This window comes from Gopherus evgoodei, chromosome 7 (genome assembly GCF_007399415.2).
Source record: "Gopherus evgoodei ecotype Sinaloan lineage chromosome 7, rGopEvg1_v1.p, whole genome shotgun sequence".
NCBI lineage: Eukaryota > Metazoa > Chordata > Testudines > Testudinidae > Gopherus > Gopherus evgoodei.
The window spans coordinates 34105509-34118828 of record NC_044328.1 but is presented as its reverse complement, the minus strand read 5'-3'; the positions used below and the strand labels follow the sequence as shown (position 1 = coordinate 34118828).

General features: G+C 41.0%; 2 long non-coding RNA genes across 2 annotated transcripts in view; one reads left to right on the top strand and one right to left on the bottom strand.

The window, feature by feature from the left end:
• LOC115655027 overlaps positions 1-13320 on the bottom strand; it is a 109944-nt gene that overhangs the window by 83454 nt on the left and 13170 nt on the right. The window lies entirely within an intron of this gene.
• Positions 1916-9804, top strand: LOC115655028. Its single transcript, XR_004001320.1, has 3 exons — positions 1916-1990; positions 8715-8838; positions 9240-9804. It is a non-coding gene; the product is annotated as an uncharacterized LOC115655028 (long non-coding RNA).

The window sequence follows — 13320 nt, the reverse complement described above, 5'->3', positions numbered from 1 at the left end:
TAGAGAGACAAGATGGGTGAGATTGGTCCAATCACAGATATTACTTCATCTGCCCCTTGTCTCTCCAGTATCATAACCAGTAGGTCAGGGAGCACAACGTAAGAGTGTGACAGCCAAATCCTCTTTTCAGCAAAAAGGAGTTTTATGTATTCCCTGGGGTCATCTATGTTACCGGTGGTTCTGAATTCCAGAGCAGACAGACTTCTAGAACTAATCAAGGGAAGAAAATGCACCAGTCAGCATTCCTCCTAATTTGCCACAAATGGAGTCAGATGAGTCTGATGACTTTATGGTCAAACATAAACACAAATGTCGTCTTCTCCAGGATCCATTAGTTTTAGGAATAAGAGTATTCTCTTTTTGGAAGTTTCACCCAGCATACCTTCTGTTCTACCTCTCTATCAAATGAGCACACAATTAGTTGAGTCTTCCTGATAGCCAATGACACTTTGGTTATGAGACTGGCTGAATCTCTGCCTAGATCGTTCTTTAATTCTTCCCTTCAAATGGGACATTCTGGCCAAAGATCCAGTACACCATGAATACTATGTTCAAATATGTTAGTTGGCCTGGTTTATGAAATGAAACTCATTGAGGAGAATTTTATAGAAGGGTGACTTCACACGCTATTTGCACATAAGTAGTCTACATTCCCTGTATGTTAATCTGGACCCTTAACAGGATAATGCAAGGATATAAATTTAAATCCTTTAAAAATGTATTTTTTTTAAACACTCTTGCCTGAGTATGAATTCTTTTTAGGTCCAAATGGCTGCTAGTGGGGTTTTAAAAGCAAAACGGAGCATTCTGTGGATTCTGATCAAGAAGTGGTGAGATTATTTTTTTTGGCTGTCTGGGTTATTATTAAAGCTAAGGAAGAATAGAATCTCTGTTCTATCTCAGTGGTTCTAAATGCACTCTCAGAATCTCCTTCTGAACACCTGAAGAAGTTCTGAGGGATCTTAATTCTTAAAGCTGATCTTCTGGCCAGGAGAATATAGAAGCATAGGGTTTTGGTTTTGCTGGGTTTTTTCCACCTTGCAAGAGTCTCTGCCAGATTTTTCATCAGGACATGTTAGTGGTTAAGATATTTGTCTTCCAAGATGGTTTCTTCTTTTCTGCTGGTACTTTTTGAGTAACTATCTGACCAATCCACCAGGATTCTCTCTCCTGAATCTCATTTTCATAATGTTTGTTTGGTGAAAATTCTAAGCTCGTAACAATTTTTAATCAGCAAACCAAGTGGTAACAGGATGGAGATTTGCACCATACACAGCAGGGCATCATGCACCACCTACTGACTTGGAATTTCCCAAGTGGCTAGCAAAAGAGCCCCCCACAGGGGAGACAGCATTCCAGTTGCTAACTCAATCTCCTTTACTTTGATTCAGGGCTGGATTACCCAACAGGCAGACTAAGCACGTGCTTAGGGCACCAGCAAAGCAGGGGGCACCGAAAAAATATTTTTTTTTTTGAAAAATTTTGATATTTCAAAAAAAGCATCGAAGTAGTCATCATGGGAAGAATCAGAACTTTATTAGACTTCCTTACACTCCACTATACACTCTTCCCCCATTTTTCTATTCTCTTTTTATTACTTATCCCCACCTAAACCAGGGGGGCGTTCTACTAACATAGATCGAAATAATGCAAGGAAATCAGATCCTGTCATGTGTTGCAATAAATTTATGTTTTATTATTGATATATTCTTCTGAGTCATACCTACTTGATTCTTTTTTTTTTCTTTCTTTGGATTGACACAAAAATTGGAAGAACAAATTAAAGGGGAGCATGAATACTGGCAACATGTCTTGCAGCGTGTTATAGGTGTTATTCAAACATTAGCTGAATGTGGTTTGCCTTTCCAGGGATCAAATGGCACATTTGGATCATTGCAGAATGAACATTTCTTGGGATTGTTGGAGCTTGTGGCTCAGTTTTACCCATTTTTAGCAGGACGTATCTCAAAATATGGGAATGCTGGCAAAGGTAACCCATCATACTTACCCAAGACAATATGTGATGAACTCATTGGTCTAATGAGTGACAAAGTTCGTTTAGCTATTGTGGATGAAATAAGTACTGCTGGGTACTTCAGTTTATCTGTCAACTCTTGTCATAACTATAAAGGGAAGGAAACAGCCCTCCTATGTACAATACTATAAAATCCCTCCTGGCCAGAGACACCAAAATCCTTTTACCTGTAAATGGTTAAGAAGCTCAGGTAACCTGGCTGACACCTGACCCAAAGGACTAATAAGGGGACAAGATACTTTCAAACCTTGGTGAGGGGAAGGCTTTTGTTTGTGTGCTCTTTGTTTTTGGGGTTGTTCGATCTTGGTACTAAGACATCAATCCATGCACTCCAAATCTTTCTAAACCAGTCTTTCTTATTTCAAACTTGTAAGTAACAGCCAGGCAAGGCGTGTTAGTTTTATCTTTGTTTTCTCAACTTGTAAATGTTCCTTTTTGCTAAGAGGATTTACCTCTGTTTGCTGTAACTTTGAACCTAACGAAAGCTCATGCTCCAAAACGTCTGTTAGTCTATAAGGTGCCACAGGATTCTTTGCTGCTTTTACATGTAAGTTTTTTTGTGTCATTTCAAAAAATAAAATTTTATTTTACGGTATGGTACTATTTACGGCATGGGAGCACCATAATCTTTTTAGTGCTTAGGTCCTCTAAAGATCTTAAGCCGGCCCTGCTTCGATTGCTTAAAATACAATGGCTTTATGTAAAGACTATGAAAGGAAGATGGTAAGATGACTGTGTTACAGTGTAATAGTTACTAATATAGCCGAGTTCCGAGATTTAAGGTGTTCATAGCATAGAAAATGTTTGATTGAAAAATATCTCATTCTACAACATATGCATGGGAGAGAGCGAAGTGGAGAAGATGGAGGAGTGGTCTGTTTTTGTAAGCAAACCCTTTACTGTGTGTTTGGGCAGCACCTAGCAAAAGAGGCTTTGGGAACTACTGCAATACTAATGTTAAATAATAATTACAGAGTATATTGTATCTAATTTTATACAAATGAACAGGGCCTTACCAAATTAACAACCTATTTTGGTCAATTTCACAGTCACTGGATTTTAAAAATAGTCAATTTCACAGTTTCAGATGTTAACATCTGAAATTTCAGAGTGTTGTAATCATGGGGGTCCTGACCCAAAAGGGAATAGTGCGGGATTCACAAAGCTATTATAGGGGGGTTGTGGGATTGCCACCCTTATTTCTGCACCACTGCCAGCAGGGCACTGCTTTCAGAGCTGGGCAGTGCCCAGCTGTAAAGCCTGCACCACCGCAAATAGTAGCGCAGAAATGAGGGTCAGGGTATGGGGGTGTTGTCAGTTGGAGGGGCAGGGCCAGCCTTACGGGTGGGCAACCACTGGGCTGGGACTAGCAGCTGGAGCCTGGTGCACGGTAGGTGACCCCAGCGCTGTCCCTCCACTACAATAGCCAGATATCACGGGAGGATAAGATTTCATGGTCCGTGAGGCATTTTTCATGGCCGTGAATTTGGTAAGACCCTACAAATGAGAAAAACAAAATTGAATAAAAATATACAGATTAATAGTTCAGTTGCGTTTGCTTGGATGCTGCACCATTATAAATCAGTACTTTCTTACATAGCTAGTTTCTAGTGTCACTGATGTCTATGTTTAGAAATCTGTAGTGAGTGGCATAAACAAATGGAGTCTGTTTTCATTTTTCTGCCAAATATTTCCTCCCTAAGAAAGTGGTGCCAGATCACGTAGATGTGTGACCAGACTTTGTCTAAGGTCATCTTTTGTATACGTACTTAGACTCTAAACTATGACTATAATCTAATCTGATAACTAAAAGCCCCCCTGCCCCCGATTGAAACATGTGCTCTAGCACAAAATCTTAACAGCAATTTCACAGGCTCTTCTATCAACTGATTGCCACATCTGTAACATGGGAAGAAGTTATTCTGCCTTCACATTAATGAGGTCAGTTATTAAGGTTTTGTGCTAGAGCATAAGTTTGATGAAGTTGAGGTAGATACTGCTTTTCCTGTTATCAGTAGTGGTGTATGCAATGTAAAAATGTCAAGGAATGCAGGAGTCTTTCCTTTAACTTTTCACAGTTTTGAGTGGAGGGAAATATTCTGGTGCAACCTTACCTGTCAAGGTAATGCACATTGGAAATAATAATCTCAACTATACATACAAAATGATGGGGTCTAAATTAGCTATTACAACTCAAGAAAGAGATATTAGAGTCAGCATGGATAGTTCTCTGAAAATGTCTGCTCAGTATGCAATGGCAGTCCAAAAAGCTAACAGAACTTTAGCGAGGACATGGTGCGCAGCCTCTCCCTCTCTCCCCTGCCTCCTGAACACCACAAGCCAGGTGATTGCCGTGAGCAGGATTCAAGGGTGGGGAGAGTTATGCCACATTCTCACTCCTCCCCCCTCCCTCCTGCCTGCAGCAATCCGCTGGCTTACAATGTTCAGGAGGCAGGAGGGACAGGGGAGGAGCAAAGACTCAGCGTGCAGGCTCCCCCATCCCCTGCCTCTTGCCCGTGGCAATCAGCTGGTTTGTGGCATTCGGGAGGGGGGAGAAGGGGGAAGGCGCTGATCCGCAGGGTCTGCTGGCGGATGGGAGGTGCTGTGGCGGGGAAATAGGGGAGCTGATAGGGGGGCTGCCAGCTATGGACAAAGCAGGCAGCCAAACAACATTATAGCGAAGCACTGTACAACTTTAAATGGAGCATGTTCTGTAGTTGAGCAGGGGCTTAAGATCGAAACAATGTTAAGTGAGAGGACATTAAGTAGGGAGTTACTGTATAACTGGGTTAAGAAAAGAATTAGATAAGTTCATAGAGGATAAATCCATCAATGACTATTAGCCAAGATGCTCAGAGAGACAACCTCATGCTCCAGGTGTCCCATAACCTCTGATTTCCAGAAGCTGGGACTGGACAACAGGGGATGGATCACTTAATAAATTACTCTGTTCTGTTCATTCCCTCTCTTTCAGAAGACAGGATATCTGGCTAGGTGGACCACTGGTCTAACTCAGTATAGCCGTTCTTATGTCACTAAACTAGCTTTTGTGTGTGTCAAATTTTTAGGTTTTTTTGTTTATATAGAGGGATGTTATATCTCACTAGGTATGTTCTCAGGGTCAGAGGGGAGTTGATGACGACTGAAATGCAAAACACCCTTTCTGGGATGTTGCTTAATTTACAGAAAATGATTTTCAGTTACAAATGTTGCAGGATGCTTGTTGTCTGAACTAAATAAATCAGTTTATTTAAAAACAAAATGAATGTTACCCAAACATGTCATCACATGGGTCAACATCAAGGTTTGAACCCTGGACTTTCCAAGCCTCAGACTCTTACCATTAGTGCTTCAGAAGTAATTGTCAGATCATAGAATATGAGGGTTGGAAGGGACCTCAGGAGGTCATCTAGTCCAAGCCCTTGCTCAAAGCAGGACCAACACTCAACTCAATCCCCAAATGGCCCCCTAAATGATTGAACTTACAACGCTGGGTTTAGCAGGCTAATGCTCAAACCACTGAGCTATCCCTCACTTCTATTTAGTAACACAACTGAAAGATGATTTGATACACACTTTTCTAGTGGATTATGCAATTATTCAGTAGGCATCAGTAGCGTAATGGAGAACAAACAATTGTGTAACCCACTAGAAAAGTGGGTTCTGTCCCTACTCTTGGAAAATAGTTTAGAGATAACCAAAGCATAGTCAATCCTATCTGAAAGGCAATGAGACTTTAAGACTTGGCTTGTTGCATTGAGTCCTAGTTTCTATTCCTGATTGTGTCTGTAGTGACATAGAGTGATGTATCAGCTCATTCTTGACTGCCATCTATGATTGGGGCTCATAGGCTTGGTTGGTGAGGTGCACGGGAATGCAAACCACAGAGAGCTGAAACTTGAACTCAGGGTCTCTTCTTTCCTAGCTCAGGAACTTTGCCTATGGCTAAAGGGACAACCATCCCCAACAGAAGATTACCTGACTAGATACATTGAATCATCACCATTAAATGCATTACATTCATCACTATGCATTTCTTTTCAATTATGGAGAAAGAGCATGGTACAGACAAACACTACATATTTATAACGGATATTGCATTATTAGCACATGAGCAAATCCCCAATCCCAGAATGTTTTAAATTTCTTGCTAAAGGGGTTTTTTAAAAAGTGAGACAATCCAATGAGAAACTTCAAAAAGGAATGATTTTAGAACTCATTTTTTGTAGCAATTGAATTTGCAACAAACTGCTTGAAAGATTCAAATGTTACTTCGATTATATTTCATTTTTTGCTACTTGAGATTTTTACAAAATAAAGTTTCTAAGAACTCCTGTTAAACGGAAGTCTTCTGCCTCCTCCTTCCCTATTCTGTTGTGACCAGTAGCAGCATAATTAGCTGGGCTGTTGCTGTATAATCAGCATATCTGCTCTCTTCCTATTTTCATATATTCTGTTTAGACTTAAAATTTGAGGAGGGGAAGTTGATAATACTCCCTACAGCATTTGCCTTTTCTCCAGAAAGGAGAAGACACTTCATAGGTCCTGACTCTCTTGCTCAATTCTCTGTAACCCATCACTAGTGCTGCAGATTTTAAAAAGAAAAAAGTGGCCAAATGAATTATATTTGAGGATTGAGGTCTGTTTTGGGACCGGTTCTGTTCAATATCTTCATCAACGATTTAGATGTTGGCATAGAAAGTACGCTTATTAAGTTTGCGGACGATACCAAACTGGCAGGGATTGCAACTGCTTTGGAGGACAGGGTCAAAATTCAAAATGAACTGGACAAATTGGAGAAATGGTCTGAGGTAAACAGGATGAAGTTCAATAAAGATAAATGCAAAGTGCTCCACTTAGGAAGGAACAATCAGTTTCACACATACAGAATGGGAAGAGACTGTCTGGGAAGGAGTATGGCAGAAAGAGATCTAGGGGTCATAGTAGACCACAAGCTTAATATGAGTCAACAGTGTGATGCTGTTGCAAAGAAAGCAAATGTGATTCTGGGATGCATTAACAGGTGTGTTGTAAACAAGACACGAAAAGTCATTCTTCCGCTTTACTCTGCACTGGTCAGGCCTCAGCTGGAGTATTGTGTCCAGTTCTGGGCACCGCATTTCAAGAAAGATGTGGAGAAATTGGAGAGGGTCCAGAGAAGAGCAACAAGAATGATTAAAGGTCTTGAGAACATGACCTATGAAGGAAGGCTGAAGGAATTGGGTTTGTTTAGTTTGGAAAAGAGAAGACTGAGAGGGGACATGATAGCAGTTTTCAGGTATCTAAAAGGGTGTCATCAGGAGGAGGGAGAAAACTTGTTCACCTTAGCCTCCAATGATAGAACAAGAAGCAATGGGCTTAAACTGCAGCAAGGGAGATTTAGGTTGGACATTAGGAAAAAGTTCCTAACTGTCAGGGTAGTTAAACACTGGAATAGATTGCCTAGGGAAGTTGTGGAATCTCCATCTCTGGAGATATTTAAGAGTAGGTTAGATAAATGTCTATTAGGGATGGTCTAGACAATATTTGGTCCTGCCATGAGGGCAGGGGACTGGACTCGATGACCTCTCGAGGTCCCTTCCAGTCCTGGAGTCTATGAGTCTATTGTGTGACACTTGACAGCTGAATACAGGTAATGGAAGGTGCTTGATAGGGATTAAGGTTATTCAGTCCTTACAAAAATGAAATGGGAAGCAAGAAAAGGAGACTTTCCATTTTCCAGACAATGCCTCTGAAGCAAAACAGAGACTTAAAAAAAAATAGTAGTAAGAGCTGAGGAGGGAACATATAAAGCTGAATACCATAATATAGAAAATTTTAAGGTAAAAAGCCTTAACTAAGAAAAGATCAGCAGAGAGCTAAGAAAGAAACAAGGAAGCGGAGCAGGTCAGAGAAAGTAAGGAAATAAAATGGAGAAATAACTTAGCTGCTTAAATATTTATATACTGAATGACTCCAGTTTGGGTAGTGCTACATGGTATTCTAACTGCCCAAGCTATACTTGGATGGTTCAGCACAAATCTGTCTTGTGATCACCCAGAAGCATTTACTAAGTTTAAGGTTGCAGAGTAGTTTCCATATTCACTTCTTTTCACACACTTACCATGGAAAATATTCTCTTTTGGACAGAAATTTCCCATACTTTGTCTCTTATCATAGAATAATTTTATATTTCCTTTGGAAAGGCTCGACGCAATCTCCTCACCAGTTTAATTTACAAGTTCCACTGTAAAAGCTATGCTTGGCAACATGATTTTACAAGTTGATGACCTTCCCACATATATTTTCCTTTTTTTTTAAAATTAAGTGTAATATAAAATATAAAAAAGAAACACCTTCTGCAATACTGTATTAAAGTTATAAGACCAGATGAGAATCAGGAAATTCCTAACATTAAAGTTGCTCTGGCAAAATTAACAACTATGCTGAGCACACAGTAGATTCTTTTCCTCTTTTTTGTGTAAACGTTAATGTTTTTGCTTTCGTTAATATATACCATAAATTATAGATCACGTGCAACAGGTCTGATTTAACAATAATTGAACTTTTGGAATTTTTTGACCCCACTATTTGATTGTGCAACTTTATCATGTATTAAACTTTTTGTTTATTCGATCTTTAACATTTGCAACAGGCATTCCTTACACACTGCAATTCTCTCATTTCTGTGTTTCTGCAGTTCTGAATCTGAAGACATAATTACTTGTCATATTCTAGTTGTGTAAATGTACTGCCTGATTGCCCCTCCTTCCCTCCAGGACATCACCGGAAAACACGAGGCATCCAAATTTTAATCTTTCATGGTGAGATAATATTCCCAGTTTCAGTGTTCTTTGCTTCTCAAAGTTGACTTTATTTCTTTGGGGTTTTGTGGGGGGAGTGGTTTTGGAGTGGGTTGTACCATGGATTGCTAATTATATATGCCATAAGCATGCAAGGCACATCTAATTACGCATTAAGTTAGCATTAATGTTTAAAAGGTTTGTCATGAAAAAGGAATTACTTCTTACTTAGCACAATAAATTTCTTAGCAATTTCTCTTGGCTGTCATTACATTTAGTATTAAATCTACATTCTTTTCAGATTAATACTGCCTTTCTCAAGCTTCAAGTACTATTTACTGTCATTCATAATAGTCCAGACATGTAAAGTGATTAAGAAATGCAAGCTTTCATTTATGAATTGGTTTTTGTACTCTGCATAGGTCTAAAATCTTGAAAGTCAATCAGCGATGCATAACCAGAACTCCGCAAAGAAGCTCGAAGGTGCTGAAGAAGACATCTGGGATAGACAGAAATCTTCCTCTTTCCATGAAATCCATTTAAAATACTCTTAAATAGGTTAAATCTGTGCAAGATCCTTATTGTGCCCATGATTATTTTACAGATGGGGAATTGATGCACTGAGAGAGACGATATGTTTACACTGCGACTGGGAGCGTCCTTCCCAACACAGGTATACAGATGTGTTTGCTGCACTCAAGCTACAGTAATGTGCTAAAAATAACAGTGTAGCAGGGCATGGGGGTAGCACAGGCAGCAGCTCAGGCTACTTGCTGAGTACAAACCCACCTGGGCATGCACTTGGGCAGCACGTCTGTCTCTCGAAGCTGGGAAGCATGCTCCCACCTGCAGTGTAGACATACCATAAGTGACTTGCACATGGTTACACAGAAAGTCTGTGGCAGTGTGGGGAATAAAACCCTGGTCTCCCAAGAGAGTGTCCTAACCATTGGTCCAGGGCCGGCCCACTACATTTTGGGACCTGAGGCGGGGAGCCCTCGCTTGGGCCAAAATTTTGAAAGGTCTCAATTCTGCCTTCTCCCTGTTCTACTCCTCTCATGGTACTGCTCTGCTACCTACCCCAATAAAGGAGAGCTAACAACTTAAAATGCCTTGTTCAAAAATTTTAAGTAACACTTAACTTTCAAATGCCTGAACAGCAAACGTAACTTTTCTTGTCTGCATAGTAAACACTGGCATTTTTATCCATTTGAATAATCAAAGTGGTGCTTTCCGTGCCTTCTTGGTTGCAAAGATTTGAACTGCTTCCTGAAGGTCCACAGTCTGGGCCAGCTCATGCTTTATTGAGATGGTTGCAAGGCCCACCAGGTTCTCCTGTGTCATTGTGGAGCATAGATGTGTTTTATTAACTCCAGCTTGGACAAGCCTCGTTCTCCGCTGGCAACTGTTACAGGAAGTGTTTGAAGTATGTGCAGAGCAATAAAGGCATTTGGAAAGAGGGTGGTCATCTTATTTGTGCACATATATTCCAGAACAGCCTTTGAAGTTGATCCTGCTGAAATGTATTTTAAAAGGACTTTCAGTTCATCACCTAAATCACTCGCATCAGTATCATGCATGTCATCATGTGTCAACACTGTCCCTAGTGCCCTGCATTGCTAGTGTAGGTCTTCTTCAAGTATAGTGAGGAGTTTTGGAATATCATACAACATCCCAAATATACGGCCATGTTCCTTGAGCTGCATGAAATGTTCTTCAGCTGACTGTATTGCACAATCTAGCACCTGGTTAAAGAATTCAACTTTGAATTGTTGTTTGGGGTCTCTTATGGGATTATCCTGTGCCTTGTAATCAAAATGTCATCTTCTTCGATGACTCTTTTATTCTTGAATGGGTGGAAAATAGCTTCAGTGTGAAGGTCCTCTGCTAACTTCTATGTACTCTTCAGAACGTTTTGAAATCCTTCATCTGACCAGTAAGATTGTACGTATGATTTTGCTTTGTCCACTTGTTCCATTGCTCCAGATATATCAAGGTCAATACCTTGGAATCTCTTGCTTACAACATTTATTTCAAACAGTGTGTCATGCCACAACACTAAACCACACAGAAATTTGAAGTTATATATGTTTCTAATGATTCCATTTCCCTCTGCCACTGTTCTCCCACAAACAGTTCCTGTCATAGCATTATCCTCCATAATGGCAACTATGGCATCATCTATCTTCCCAGTTTGGTGTTTGATAGGCTTTACCGCCTCCACTTGACTTCCCCGTAGTGTGGCACTCAGTGTATCAGTGTCAGAGAGGATGTTCCTAGATGTTGCTTCAAAATTTGCCGACGATGAGTTGATGCAGAGAAAAATACATAGAGCTTTGAATTACATTAAAAAATTCAGCAGCCTCACTAGAAGCTGATGCTGCATCACTGACCACCAAGTTCAATGAATGAGAACTGCAAGGAACAAAAAAAACTTGAGGGTTTAACTCTCGGATCCATGTCTGCACTCCTCTGTTCTTTCCTCTCATGTTGGCACCATTATTGTAGCCCTGACCTCTCATGTCAGCTATCGCAATTCCTGTATCTTCCAGCTTTTTAAGAAGCACATTTGTCATACCAGTTCCTGTAGTATCATCAATGTCAATAAATTCTAGAAAATGCTCTCTCACAGTCACCATTGCAGGGACTTTTTCACTAGGTTCTGTTGTTGTTACAAACCGCACCATTAATGTCATTTGTTCCATATGGGCCGGCTCCAGGGTTTTTGCTGTCCCAAGCAGTGGGAAAAAAAAACAGCTGCGATCGCAATCGGCGGTAGCTCCACCATGCCGCTTTCTTCTTCTGCAGCACTTTGGTGGCTTGTCCTTCCCTCCGAGAGAGACCGAGGGACCGCCACCGAAGAGCCCGATATGCCACCCCTTCCCCTTGGCCACCCCAAACACCTGCTTGCTGAGCTGGTGCCTGGAGCCAGCCCTGCATATGGCAGATGTCAGGTGTGCAGTCCAGAATAGCAGAGTAATATCTTGCTGACTTCAGATCTGCCACAATCTTCTGTTTGACTTTTGTTGCCAGTAACTGTATGATCTCTTTTTGAATTGTTTTTCCAAGGTAGTGGTGTGTGTACATTTCTTGGGTGGTGACTCTTCTTAGATGCTACAGCATCAAACTCAGCCATCAGCTCCACAATTTTAAGGAAGTTTCCATTGTTTGGCACATACAGCTGATCTGAAGTGCCACGCAGTGCTAGGTTTTGGGTAGCAAGCATTCTCACAATGGCAGTGAGCCTTTTCAGATCATTTTGCCAGTAAAGAGACTCTGATGCAATCTTCCCTTGATGCTGGTCATCTATGGCGGCCTTTAACCTTAGCTCTTTCCACCTATGGAATGCTCTCTGGTGATTTGCTGCCTTCTCATGGCATGCCAGATTTCTAGACAGATTTTTCCAGTCCTTTGTTCCTGTACAACCCAATGTGACTGGAACATTAGACTAGAAGAGTTTGCAACAAAAACCATATGCAGCACTCTGGGTTTTTGAGTACATAAGCCATGGCCTGTCCACTTTGTCCCCACTGGGGATTTCACACCAGTAATGTGTTGGATGGAAACTTCTATTTTCATTGTCTTTGGGAAACATGAAGTTTTTCACTTGCTGTGGCCGATGCAGAACAAGGAAGTCCCTCAGGTTACTGCTCAAGTGGGTCCACAGTCCTGGATCATCTAGACTTAAGGAACTAAACTCAGCAGCAGCTGTTTCTTGCACCTCCACCACACTCTTCTCTGATCTACACTTTTCTTCAGGAATGTGCATGGTTACATTCATTTGAGAGGAAGATATGGATGCTGCAGTAGCTGCCAGGTCACCTGCACTCTGACTAACTGAAAGATCAGGCATCTCCTTGTTAGGCCTGAATAAAGATATTGCAGACAAAACCAGGTATGCCAACCTGACCAAAGTCAGGCTAACAAAGGTTTGTGGGTAATCCCTGAGTGGAAAACACTGAGAAGCAGCAGCATGTCTCACAAGCGCTGGAAAAAAGTGAGATAAGAGAGAAGCTGCATTCCTGGCATAGTACCAAATGTGCTGTGTTCGGGCAGCTCCTTCAAAAAAGTAATAAAAGCCCTAGTTTCCCAGCCTCCTTGTTTTCACTCCCTGGTTTTGTTCTTTGTTTGTTTTTAACTCCCCTACATTTCTAACTTTAGGCATGCATGTATACTAAAGGTGTCTAGTTTCTAGTTGTTAAAAAAAGGGGGTGGGTTGCTCCAGTAAATAATTTATAACGCAATAAAACTGTCTATATAGGCTTATACTAAAATGTAAAAGGGGGCTGGTTCTCTCTGAAGACGAGCTGCTCTCTATTAATGCGTGCACTTGTCAATAAAAAGCTTTTAATCAAACCTTGCTGGTGTTGCCTGTCTCTCTTGCGGTCAAACAACAAACTTTGCCGTCGGGGTTAAAGTCCCTGACATCCTCATCACTCACATCCTCACTGGGGTCAGAAGGCTCATGGTGAACATTTGTGTCTATATGTCTCAGGAGAGCTC